The sequence below is a fragment of the Pecten maximus genome, chromosome 11 (assembly GCF_902652985.1).
Source record: "Pecten maximus chromosome 11, xPecMax1.1, whole genome shotgun sequence".
Taxonomy (NCBI): domain Eukaryota; kingdom Metazoa; phylum Mollusca; class Bivalvia; order Pectinida; family Pectinidae; genus Pecten; species Pecten maximus.
In genome coordinates this window covers 1,202,789-1,215,868 of record NC_047025.1, presented here as the reverse complement: position 1 = coordinate 1,215,868, position 13,080 = coordinate 1,202,789, and positions in this window count along the sequence as shown.

Genomic DNA, 13,080 nt, shown 5'->3' with positions numbered 1-13,080 from the left:
TGGGTCAGCAACTCACTATCAAAGCAATATAGAGATTTCTGACGAATCATGTCGACCAGTAGGTTACACTAGTCTTGTAAGTAGAGTAACGTGTTCGGTTAAAGATCTGTAGAACTGTAGGTAGCATGTGTAAGTAAAGTAAAGTGTTCAGTAAGTGGTCTTTAGGATATTAGGTAACACGTGTCTTGTAGGTAAAGAGTTCATTCAGTGTACTGTTGGACAGTAGGTAACACGTGTCTTGTAAGTAAAGTGTTCATTGAGTGCTCTATGTTAGACAGTCGGAAGTACGAATTTTGTAACCAGAGTAATGTATTCAGTTAGCGATCTGTTGCACTGTAGAGTTGACAGTCTAGTACTCATTGTTCTTTGAGGCAATATGCATGTTAAGGTTAGGGTTTCTGATGAAGCTATGTGGGGCAGTAGGTGTCCTGGGCCTGTTTGTAAAGTACAGTGGTCAGGGACACTGCCGTCGGCTTTATAGTGATAACAAGTCTGTATAGCTATCATCTCATTCTAAATGCATAAATTCGTCTCCAGAAATAGAACGCTCGTGAGATTGAGCAGGTGCTTCTGTATTGTAGAAATTTTTCCGTAGTTCGGCATTTGTTCAGGAAAGCGTAGGTGTATAGGTGCATGTCCATGTGTGTTTCCGCGTGTTAGGGGTGACCTCGTTTGCAACATATGTGTACACATGATATCATTGTGTCACGATAGGTTTTATTTTAGACTTCTTTGGTGACGTCACTTTTATCAGGACGCACATTGGATCGGCACATCGGTCTCAATATGCAATGGATATGTCTGATAATTATATGCCGAACAAAATGTTTGTAATGAATTTAAAATACATGCTGTCTCCATTCCGGTAAAATACTTTCATAATAAGCTCATTTTAATTCTAACGAAGTCAATATATGATCCAATTTCTAAGTTCGTGATAACACGACAACATTCGAAAATACCGACATTTTAACGAAACCGTCATTCTTACTCAGACTTGATAAGAGGGGCAGAATATGAACTAAGTGAAAAAGACTGAGGGTTCCCGAATGGGAAGCCTCTCCTGCCTCAACGAAGACGCCTTCCAAGCGAATCCAGGCCAAGTTCGAGTTAAGTAGCATTCTCAAATGAGAGCAATGGTGTAAACAACGGAACCAGACATTGAAGATAGATATTATATATAAATTAATATACTTTGTGCCGTTTATTGTACAAACGGATTTAATGTGTAAGAATCGTAAGTTAAACAAAGGTCATCTTGTTTTGACTTCCATTCATTTACTTACGCAATCAATGCCGCTAAAACGCCATGTATTTCATTGATTCTAAATGCATTTAATTTAAATAAAGAATGATATCTGAGAATGGCGATTTTTGTCTTTGAATTACCCATCTCTTATCCGTATCATCAACATATTTAAATAATTATTTTTAAGGTGAATGGGCAAATTGTAAGTCACAATGAATAGAGAAAGAATGTATATATATATGTGGAGCACAGTATGTTTTGCATTTAATAAATATTTTTGGGTAACCTTGCCATGTACATAGTAAATATGTTACAAATCATTGGATAAAGAGCCGAATTCGGGGTCGAAATAAGGTTAACATGGTTTTCTGTAAATAATAATAAGAAAGCCCGAATCTGCTTTCCCTCGGAAACCTCACGGTTGGAGCTTATCAAATACATAGTATCCGAGAGTCCCGAATGTCAACCAAACTAAGATGGCTGCTCCAATTGCTAGCCACTTAATGTCCAAAATGATGTATTTAGTACACAAAGTATGCAAAGTTTCGGGATTTTCCATTGTTTTAACGGGCAATGACCCGGAAAGAAATAACCCAATAGCACAACAGATATCTCAGAGGTCAATTAATATTTTCAATACTGTTTCGATAGCCCATTCAATTTGTATACACTGCGGAACAGGCATATAACAGGCGCTTCTTGATTGGCTAAAAATATATCGTTTTATGGTAAACATTGGGGTCAACTGACAATGACCCTTTACCGGGCACCGTCAGATCTTCATAAAGCAATGTTTGTTCGATTTTATCGTGTATATTTTATATAGACTACCGTCAGAACCAAAATGTCTTCGCGTTAAACGGCGTCTTCAAGTTATCATTTATCATTTCTTTTAACATTATTTTCAAAAAAACACAAAGTCTTTCTGGAAGATTTACATAAAAAAACAAGATTGTAAAATTTATCCGTAGAACATATTCATACATGTATACATGTATGTGACTTACCTTCGAAATAAAGATACCTGCTAGAACAGGTTGTCAACAATCAATGTCGCGCTCCATTTAATACATATTACATGCGGCTGACGTATTCATTTATTAATTGATTTATAACCGAATGTGTGTATCATTAATTTATCGTAATGTAGAAACATTTGGAACAACATTCTCCCATTGTATCGATGATAATCTGGGTTGCATCTATGAGCGTATAGATTCAGTCAAGATAACCTGATATTGATTGTTACGTCATTTTGATCAATGTCATGGGAATACTTCGGTATGCGCTACAAATGTAGCAAACGCAGTGAGGATAATGATTGAGAACAATCGCAGCGCTATGCCACGTCATTTTGGGGCTATTTGATCATCGTCACCTTAAAGCTTTGTACGGTGTGTCAGATTAGTTGTAAATCAATCACAGAAAGGACTTTGATTTAACGATGCCATTCTTCCAAATGAACATACAAGGGAATGGGTGAAAATACAGAATATATCTATGGTAAGAAATGCAGATTTTAACATAAGTAAAAGTAAATATACCAATTAAACTCTTGTTTAGATTGTATTTATCGTCGATATAAATACAATTATGAAGACAGATGAATATCCATGGTGCCATAAGCGTTTAATTGTTAATTGAAGCAGGAAAGCATGTGAGTGTACTCAAATACATGCATGTCATTTGCTTCCGTTGGCGTCGACCGCGAACTGTTGAAATTAAAAATCTTTATATTTCGCTACACATTTGCTGCAACTTGTTTGACTGGTTTTCTTGTAGTAGAATTACATTCAGATAAAATCAAGACAAGAAATAAGATACGTTAGATCTTTGTATTGCTTGGTGTCTTGTCTACAGTAATGGGTATCTCATGTCAATTTGGGACAAAGACAAGGAAGAGTTGCATACTTTACTATATCATAATCCTCCAAACCTTTGAGCTTCTAATGATATCCTTTAAATTATTTTAAAGTGGACACAATATCTAAATGTATTCAAAAGAAATTCTATTCCGCTCCGCGTCTATATATTATACAACTCCCGGTCTTAAAAGCGATCCGATCATATGTAAAACTATGTAAAACTGTTGTTTTTTTATTCCTTTTATATTTGTTCGATTCAATAATTAATATGTTTGTTTCACGAGAAGCACTTCTAATATAGGAATAACACGAGGACAAACAAACACAAAGTTTGTTTTCCTTAATAAGTCAAGAACATACAGACATATAAGGATATACACTATGTGCAGTGAACCCATTAGAAATGTTATGGAATCAACAGTCCCAGTTTTTGTGCTACGAGACATCACACAACATCCGAGAGTTCCGAATGTCAACCAAACTAAGATGGCTGCTCCAATTGCTAGCCACTTAATGTCCAAAATGATGTATTTAGTGCACAAAGTATGCAAAGTTTGGGGATTGTCCATTGTTTTAACGGGCAATGACCCGGAAAGAAATAACCCAATAGCACAACAGATATCTCAGAGGTCAATTAATATTTTCAATACTGTTTCGATAGCCCGTTCAATTTGTATACACTGCGGAACAGGCATATAACAGGCGCTTCTTGATTAGCTAAAAATATACCGTTTTATGGTAAACATTGGGGTCAACTGACCATGACCCCTTACCCTGCACCGTCATAAAGCAATGTATGTTCGATTTTATCGTGTATATTTTATATAGACTACCGTCAGAACACAAATTTCTTTGCGTTAAACGGCGTCTTCAAGTTATCATTTATCATTTCTTTTAATATTATTTTCAAAATAACACAAAATCTTTCAGGAAGATTTATATCTAAATACAAGATTGAAAAAATTGATACGGTAGACTATATTCATACATGTATACATGTATGTGACTTACCTTCGAAATAAAGTTACCTGCTAGAAAAGGTTGTCAACAATCAATGTCGCGCTCCATTTAATACATATTACATGCGGCTGACGTATTCATTTATTAATTGATTTATAACCGAATGTGTGTATCATTAATTTATCGTAATGTAGAAACATTTGGAACAACATTCTCCCATTGTATCGATGGTAATCTGGGTTGCATCTATGAGCGTATAGATTCAGTCAAGATAACCTTATATTGATTGTTACGTCATTTTGATCAATGTCATGGAAATACTTCGGTATGCGCTACAAATGTAGCAAACGCAGTGAGGATAATGATTGAGAACAATCGCAGCGCTATGCCACGTCATTTTGGGGCTATTTGATCATCGTCACCGTAAAGCTTTGTACGGTGTGTCAGATTAGTTGTAAATCAATCACAGAAAGGACTTTGATTTAACGATGCCATTCTTCCAAATGAACATACAAGGAATGGGTGAAAATACAGAATATATCTATGGTAAGAAATGCAGATTTTCACATAAGTAAAAGTAAATATACCAATTAAACTCGTGTTTAGATTGTATTTATCGTCGATATAAATACAATTATGAGGCCAGGTGAATATCCATGGTGTCATAAGCGTTTAATTGTTAATTGAAGCAGGGAAGCATGTGAGTGTACTCAAATACATGCATGTCATTTGCTTCCGTTGGCGTCGACCGCGAACTGTTGAAATTAAAAATCTTTATATTTCGCTACACATTTGCTGCAACTTGTTTGACTGGTTTTCTTGTAGTAGAATTACATTCAGATAAAATCAAGACAAGAAATAAGATACGTTAGATCTTTGTATTGCTTGGTGTCTTGTCTACAGTAATGGGTATCTCATGTCAATTTGGGACAAAGACAAGGAAGAGTTGCATACTTTACTATATCCTAATCCTCCAAACCTTTGAGCTTCTAATGATATCCTTTAAATTATTTCAAAGTGGACAAAATATTTAAATGTAGATCAAAGAAATTCTGTTCCGCTCCGCGTCTATATATTATACAACTCCCGGTCTTAAAAGCGATCCGATCATATGAAAAACTGTGTAAAACTGTTGTTTTTTCATTCCTTTTATATTTGTTCGATTCAATAGTTAATAGGTTTGTTTCAAGAGAAGCAGTTCTAATATAGGAATAACACAAGGACAAACAAACACAAAGTTTGTTTTCCTTAATAAGTCAAGGACATACAGACATATAAGGATATACACTATGTGCAGTGAACCCATTAGAAATGTTATGGAATCAACAGTCCCAGTTTTTGTGCTACGAGACATCACATCACATCTCGATAGGAAAAGAGACGCATACTTAACATAACTTTCTGGTCAAGACATAAACCACGTTTTATGTTGTAACGCCACTATTTACTGAGCTGTTCAGCATCCATTTAAATGTTTTATCTGGTTCCAGGATGGATAAGATACCTGTGGTAAACATCTGTCTGGAAATCGAGCTGATCAATTTCATGAGTTAATAACAGCATGGGTCAAAATAAAATTATATACCAACTAAAATTAAAATCGATTTGTATGAAATAGTCATATTTTCTTAAATGTTTTGATATTTTCGTAGTCGTTATTTTCCATTGACCTACTTTTTAAGGTGCTGCAATGCATTGACTGACTGCTACCTGACAATTTCAAACTTGGAGTAGCTTGTGCTTTATTTTGAAGAATCAGAATGGCGGACTATTCCCCATGTATCGAGATTTCGGCATTCAGAGGTTGCACAGGCTGTGTTCAGGAAGGTGAAGGAGCTTGGCATGTATGCATAACAGTCTGAATGCATGAACAGCAGAACTGTAATAGAATTTCTATTACTGATATGACTTAAATGTAAATGTTTAAGCTTATGACTGTTCATTCATTTATGCAATTACAGATTGCGTGCAACGAGATAGGAAACATTTACAGCTTTGTAGATCAACTATTATGTTATTTTATATATAGAGGATATTAAATGGTTTACCGTTGAATATCACATATATTTCAATCGTTTAACAAAATATTTCAATATTTTTCACTCGTGCTTCACACTCTGCGACCTACGAAAGCCGGTTGGGACCATTTTCGTAGAAGAAAATAATTTTTTTTTCGCGATATAACGCGAAACTATCGCGTTATATCGCGAAACTAACGCGTTATATCGCGAAACTTTCGCGTAATTACGCGAAACTATCGCGTTATTACGCGAAACTAACGCGTTATTACGCGAAACTATCGCGTAATATCGCGAAACTTTCGCGTTATTTCGCGAAACTTTCGCGTTATTACGCGAAACTAACGCGTAATATCGCGAAACTTACGCGTTATTACGCGAAACTAACGCGTAATATCGCGAAACTTACGCGTTATTACGCGAAACTAACGCGTTATTACGCGAAACTAACGCGTAATTACGCGAAATATTATTATATGACTGTGATTTCCCCCCTTTCCAGTTGGGCAATTCTAAACATTATCCCTTTGATCAAATATTATTATCAACCCCGAATCCGTGCCTCAGTGTAGGACAAAACACCCCCGTCCCTTACCCCCACCCCCCGGACAAAAGCCCCTTCTATATAAATTTAGTTGGTATACGTTATATACTATTAGTAAATCTGTATTTTTTAATAGTATTTTATCAATAATCATCGATTACATGGTGCCATCAGGTTCCTAAAACATCTCCTTTTTCAGTATCTGTGTCTCAAGTTATAATATAATGACTGCCTTACCAAACATGTTGCTCTGTCTTGTAATCATTTTAATTTTAGGAATGATTAAAATCAAAGAAATGATATAAAAAAAAACAAATTGATACATGTGCAAATAAAGACATTTCACTGTTGATACACATGAAGACATTAATGATATATTTCTTTTCATGAGTATACAACATCAATGAAAATGTACATATATTGAAATTAATTTTTTTTATATATATATAAAGGAGCTTTTGTCCACTTTTTGATTAGTATGAAGGGGCTTTTGTCCTAGGGGCTAATGTCTGGGGGGGGGGGGGGGCTTTTGTCCGTACCCTCTCTCGCTACAGAGTGATACAACCACCCAATAACTCGAATACGCACCCAAATAAATAACAGGGACTCTCCCGCAATCCGTGACGTCAAATCCAGGGTGACATAACAATCCAACAACTCGATTACACACCCAAATATAGTAACAAGGGAATTTCCAACTATCCGTGTCGTCAAAAATGCATGCTTACATGTACGTGTAGGTATGTACTCCCGGACAGAGTTTAATAGACTGAATTTTTAGATGTTTTAGCATTTACATTTTGTTGAATTTTAAGCAATAATAAATAATGAAGTTTAAATTCATTGTTGACTTTAACTTTTTAAATGTCATTTTGAACCTTTCTCCAGTCGATCACTATTATTTTTTCAATCCTATGACAGGTAATGATAATCATTCTGTAATATGAAAATGTTGCAGTTTTGTCATATAATAAAGCAGTTATCAACCTGTTTTCAGGTGAATACGATGACCTTCGGCCTCGGGAAATATCATTTTCTCGAGTTGTTTATAAATCATCATATTTACCTGAAAACAGGTCGATAATTGTATAATATCACGAAACTTTTGCGTTATAATGCGCAGCAGGTTATATCAGACGATGAAATGGTTTCAGAGTATCAGATACTGACTGTAAGGATGGAGGGCGAGAACCAAGATTTTTTTTCTGTCCAGAATTTTGTAATTCTTTGAGAATGAATAATGCAACATCGTATATATCCGAGAACTAATTTCCTTATTGTTAAACACTACCGTTTCAGAGTTCGTTTACGTGTTGAATTGCTTAAAACAGCACTATTCATTATTGTTAAAAAAACTCAAAATTTCAGCTTGGGATAGGAGGCTAAGCTCAAAATAAAAACTCACTAAACTGTCGTGCCTCATGTCAATACTCTTCAAAAGTAGCCGATACTTCTTATAACTATCAATATATATTCGTGATATAACGCGTTAGTTTCGCGTAATAACGCGTAAGTTTCGCGAAATAACGCGAAAGTTTCGCGTAATAACGCGTTAGTTTCGCGTTATAACGCGTAAGTTTCGCGAAATAACGCGTTAGTTTCGCGTAATAACGCGAATTTTTTTTTATTTTCTTCTACAAAAATGGTCCCAACCGGCTTTCGTAGCGACCAAACATGATTGTTGATTTAAAACTGGATTCTGTAAAAAGTGATATGATTTCAGAACTGTCACCTCTCTGTTGATTGATTACTGGTTAAGATAATTTTGTAATTATTACACTCATTTGATATTTTACACAGAACATTCCAATTCAAGAAAAGGCTCTCCTGTAGAAGGTCTCGCAAGTAGCATGTAAACATTGTTTTCTACTCCATAGCATGATCGAAAGAGGTGACCAAATTTGGGATCTTATCATTTCTCTGCTCTCTTAACAATTTTCCTCTTCCTAATGTCTCCCTCGGCAATGCCTCACCATCGGCCTTTAGTCGAATATCCACCCCTGTGAGAAAGGCTTTGGGTTCTGTCCCTTTGCCATACTAGAGTCTAAAATAAATGCCAGTTGGTACTCCTACTTAGCGCTCAACATTAGCCTGGCAACCAGTCTTCACACACTCAAAAGTGCTGAACGTTAAACAGGAAGAGTAACTATCATTTTATTTTATTTATTTTATTTTATTCCGGTGTGTCTCAGTCTGTGGCTAAACTTCACAGACTTCCTTGAAGGGGCGAACGCTCAACAAAAGGCCAAAAGTTGTTTAAAAAAACAGAGAACGATAAGGTCTTATATTAAGTCGTCTCTTACAAATCATTGGGGCAGCAAGTACAGTTCGCACACCCTAACTGCAGTACATAATGCAAATAAAATAAATTGGATATTTTTGTTCAACTTTATCACCCTACAGCATGACCGATTTTTAATGAAAACTAGATAGGTGCAAATTTCATGATCGAACATTGATTTTTACTTTAAATTGAGGTGGGAATTGTCCAAGGCACATTGTACGAGACAGGAACTCAAGACACGTCGTAGGAAATAACCTTAGATTAGTGAGATCAGCGAGGGAACTGGAGCATTCAAGCAAAACAATTCCCACCAGTATTGTTTTTAAAAAAAACAACCTGAATTTCTAAATCACATACCATCACTTCTACAAGTAGACGATTATTGAAAAGGTTTCGAAGGTGTTGTTAGATTCAAAAGACATTTAAACTGCCTACAAGTAACCGGATGAAAATGTGCATGGGCATGCGAATTCCATAATGGCTACAGAAGCAAAAAGAAAACATGATGTTTGAAGGTGGGTCTTGATTTGATACATATTTTGTGTGATACACATTCGTTTGTCTCCTGATCTCTGCGGAGATTTTAATGAACTTAATATAAAAGGTCACACCATTTATCACAGACACAGGGCAATTGGAGAAATGAGATGTTTTCACTGCGCTTTTCAAATGTTCAGATTAGTAGGAATACTTCTACAAGGGACTTAACTTCAGACGGTAAAAATTATTAGCACACGTTTTATCTAAGACCCATTTTTTCTTGGGCATATTTGATTAAGCACTGACTTGCAGGAGCCCTTAGTCGGAAAGGTACCATTTTAAAAAGACAAATTCTATTCGTAATGTATAAGAAATATGATTAATTTATATCGGCCTGACCAAAAATAAGATATGTTAGTTAAGAGACAACATTTATGGTCTGATGAGATTAATTACATATTGAAAAATTGTTAGATAACAATTAATATTCAATTTAAAATGTATTATATAAATATTTCCTTTCTTCCTCACTAAATGATTGGTTTCCGGATGTTTACGCTCAGCGTTTGTTCTCCTTTTTAAGTTATAAGCTTTGCGTTAATTCCGAAGGACTGTTTCCAGTAGTTTTAATTTTACACAGGAGCCTCCCTCCTTCCCATATTTATCAGCTCGACTACTCTATTTTTGTTGTCTTTTCACTTATTTCAAACCATTCGCAAATTCAAATTATATCAAATTGGTTAACATATTTTCGTTATTGTTGTAGTTTTTTAAGGAGAGACTAAGGTCAAAACATACAAAAGTCATCTTTAATATTTTTGACAGCGATATAGATTTATTTCCTTTTATGTTAAGAAAATAACGTCTAGTTATTAAGTACTTAAAACTGTTTATTGCGTAAAAAATGCAGATGTTGTGATACATTGTTTAGAATTCGAAGCCAAAAGATTTCCCTTGCGGTCTGTAATTGTGTGGATCTAAAGTGTAACTGTCTTTTTTGAGTATATGTATGTGTTTATGTAGCTGACTCTTAATTGAGATGTATACAATTCTGTGTGTATGATTGAGAGACTAAAATTTGCATTGTACATCTTGTCGGTAATTGAGTGGATCTTAAGTATAAACGTTTTTATATGTGTATATGACTGATGGTGTGGTTTTTGTGTGTGTTTTTTTGTGTGTTTTTTTAGACTATCTGTGAATTGTGTGCTGGTCTTTATATCTAACAGTGACAGGATTTAAGACGGTCAGTGCCTGCCATAGTGTCTGTTTATCGTATGTCAGCGAGTCTTTTTTCGGGACTGTACAGACGTCAATCGGATCGAATGAGCATTTGTGTATGTTTGTATGTACGTATGTATGTATGCATGTTTGAAGCTAGTAGCATGTAAGCGAGTACGAAAAGAAAAAGTAATGAAAGTAAGCAATGAAGCATGAAACATGTTGTGCATTGTATAAATTGTAAGGATTGTAAAGAGTGGAAATCACTCTTTGGCTAGTTTTGTTTGGCTGATAGTCATAACCTCTTGGCTCTGAGGGCTTAAAAGAAGATAAAAGAGAAGAAGTAGACAAAAAAAGATTTCCTTTGCTTAATGATTTTAAATGCAACACAGGTTTAAAGACTATTACGCGTGGAACCTACCATTTATCGTTGGATCTAGGTGACACCACGGAACATTTGTGTGTAGATGGATAATATGACGTTGTGCTTTATCAGCACTCCCTAGACCTTGTCCGATGCCAGATTCGTTCTAGACACAAGAGACAGGCCAAATACAATGATTGGGTTCACGTCAGCATGTCAGATGTCCAACTAAAGACTATTACTGCCCGTGCCACGTAGGTCATAGACCCGTAGGAATGTGTGCGCGCACATCAAGTACAGTGGAACTTCGTTAACTCGAAGTCGACGGGACCACGAAAAAACTTCGAGTTATCCGAGTGTTCGAATTAAGCGAGTTATCGTCTTTGGTGAAAAGTTTGGTCAATATTTGTCAACATTATATAATCATTATAACTTCGCTCTGTCGCTCATCAGTTTAGTGTGAAGACTGGTCAATACATGTAAATATATATGTAATGTTTCGTTATGTCACTTGTAATTTGTTGTAGTTTTGCCGATATACAGTCACGATAAAGTTTCTTTCACTTAGTCACTTCAATATATAACGATCTGATGTGCAAGTCATGTTTGCAAGAGGTAAACGATAAAACGGAATTCGACAAAATAACAAGTTATTAATGTCAAAACAAATAACCGTTTAAGTTTAACACAGATTGCATACAAAACGTAACAGAACCATTACCTTTTATTGGACATGTATAAAATACAGTTTGATCGGCCTACTTACTTTTTATTGATAACCACGCCATTTCCATGTGTATTAGCACCGGAAGTTGGGCTGCGCATGTGCGTATAAAATGTTACTGTAACTGAGTTGGCGTTTTATCCGATTTAATAGACAGCACTGACCGTTACAGTTGTACTCTGAACACCTCGGCAGTAATTACGCTATTGTTTCAGCAGTTTAAAGATTTAATAGGCGCCGGTGACTGTGTCATTTCTACACCTGTAAAAACATCAGCCGGGTAGATCTACCGGTGTGTCAGAGATTAGTTCCGCTTGAGCGAACGGGTAGATGAGTTGTTGACTATCGTGTGTACTGATATCGGCGACCGCCTTGGGAAATTACCTGATGTAAGTAAAGCAGTACTTTTTATCACCAAGACTTGTTGTTATAAGATTCAACCGACAATTTCTTTTATGAATTTATGAAACACTTATAATAGCATGTAGGTTAGTAGTGCCGATATGTTCAGTATTACAAACGGAATTTAGCTCTTAAAAAATGTCGGCGTTTGCCACCGATCGACAAAAATTATACTTCGAGTTATTCGAACATTTCAAGTAGGATTTTTTATTGTTGGGACCAAATTTTTACTTCGTATTATCCGAGTTTTTCGAGTTATCCGAATTCGAATTTTCCGAGTTTTTTTTACTAAGATAAAGAGAGAATTCGGCCGGGACCGGCGAGGTACTTCGAGTTAAGCGGGGTATTCGAGTTATCCGAGTTCGAGTTAACGAAGTTCCACTGTATACTATATCACATTGGTTATTGAAAAACCCTAGACAATCCTTAACCTTTTGAAATTGCTGAGATGAAATTTAGACAGAATGAAGTACTTGGTAGTATAGAGCCTATGTCGATCATTGATTTGGAGCACAACTTGAAATCTTGGATCCCAAATTGACGTGGCAGTCGTCAGTATTAGGATATATAATCTTGTGTCTTCCAAAATATATGAGTTTAAAAGTCACTATTTAAGGTAAACCATAAATTAATTATGGATATCCCATAAGCATTTATAGATATTTGTCAATCGGCCTGTGAATATCTTTAAATCAGCAGGGTAGATAACTCTTGCAGGTTCACCATTGGAACTCTTTGGAATCTTTCATTAATTTTTTACAGATATAATTTTAATCGAGTTTACATAATCGGTGACTTAATATTGAGGATGAAAAAGTTTTGTTCTGCAAAAACGTACTATGGGCCATACCCATATATTTCTTTCCTGTAGTCGGCCCAACGGACTCCTCTCTTCGTTTCACTCGTTTGATGCCAGATCAATGCGCAGACAGGTCACATGGGTACCGACAATGAACTCGAGACCGATTT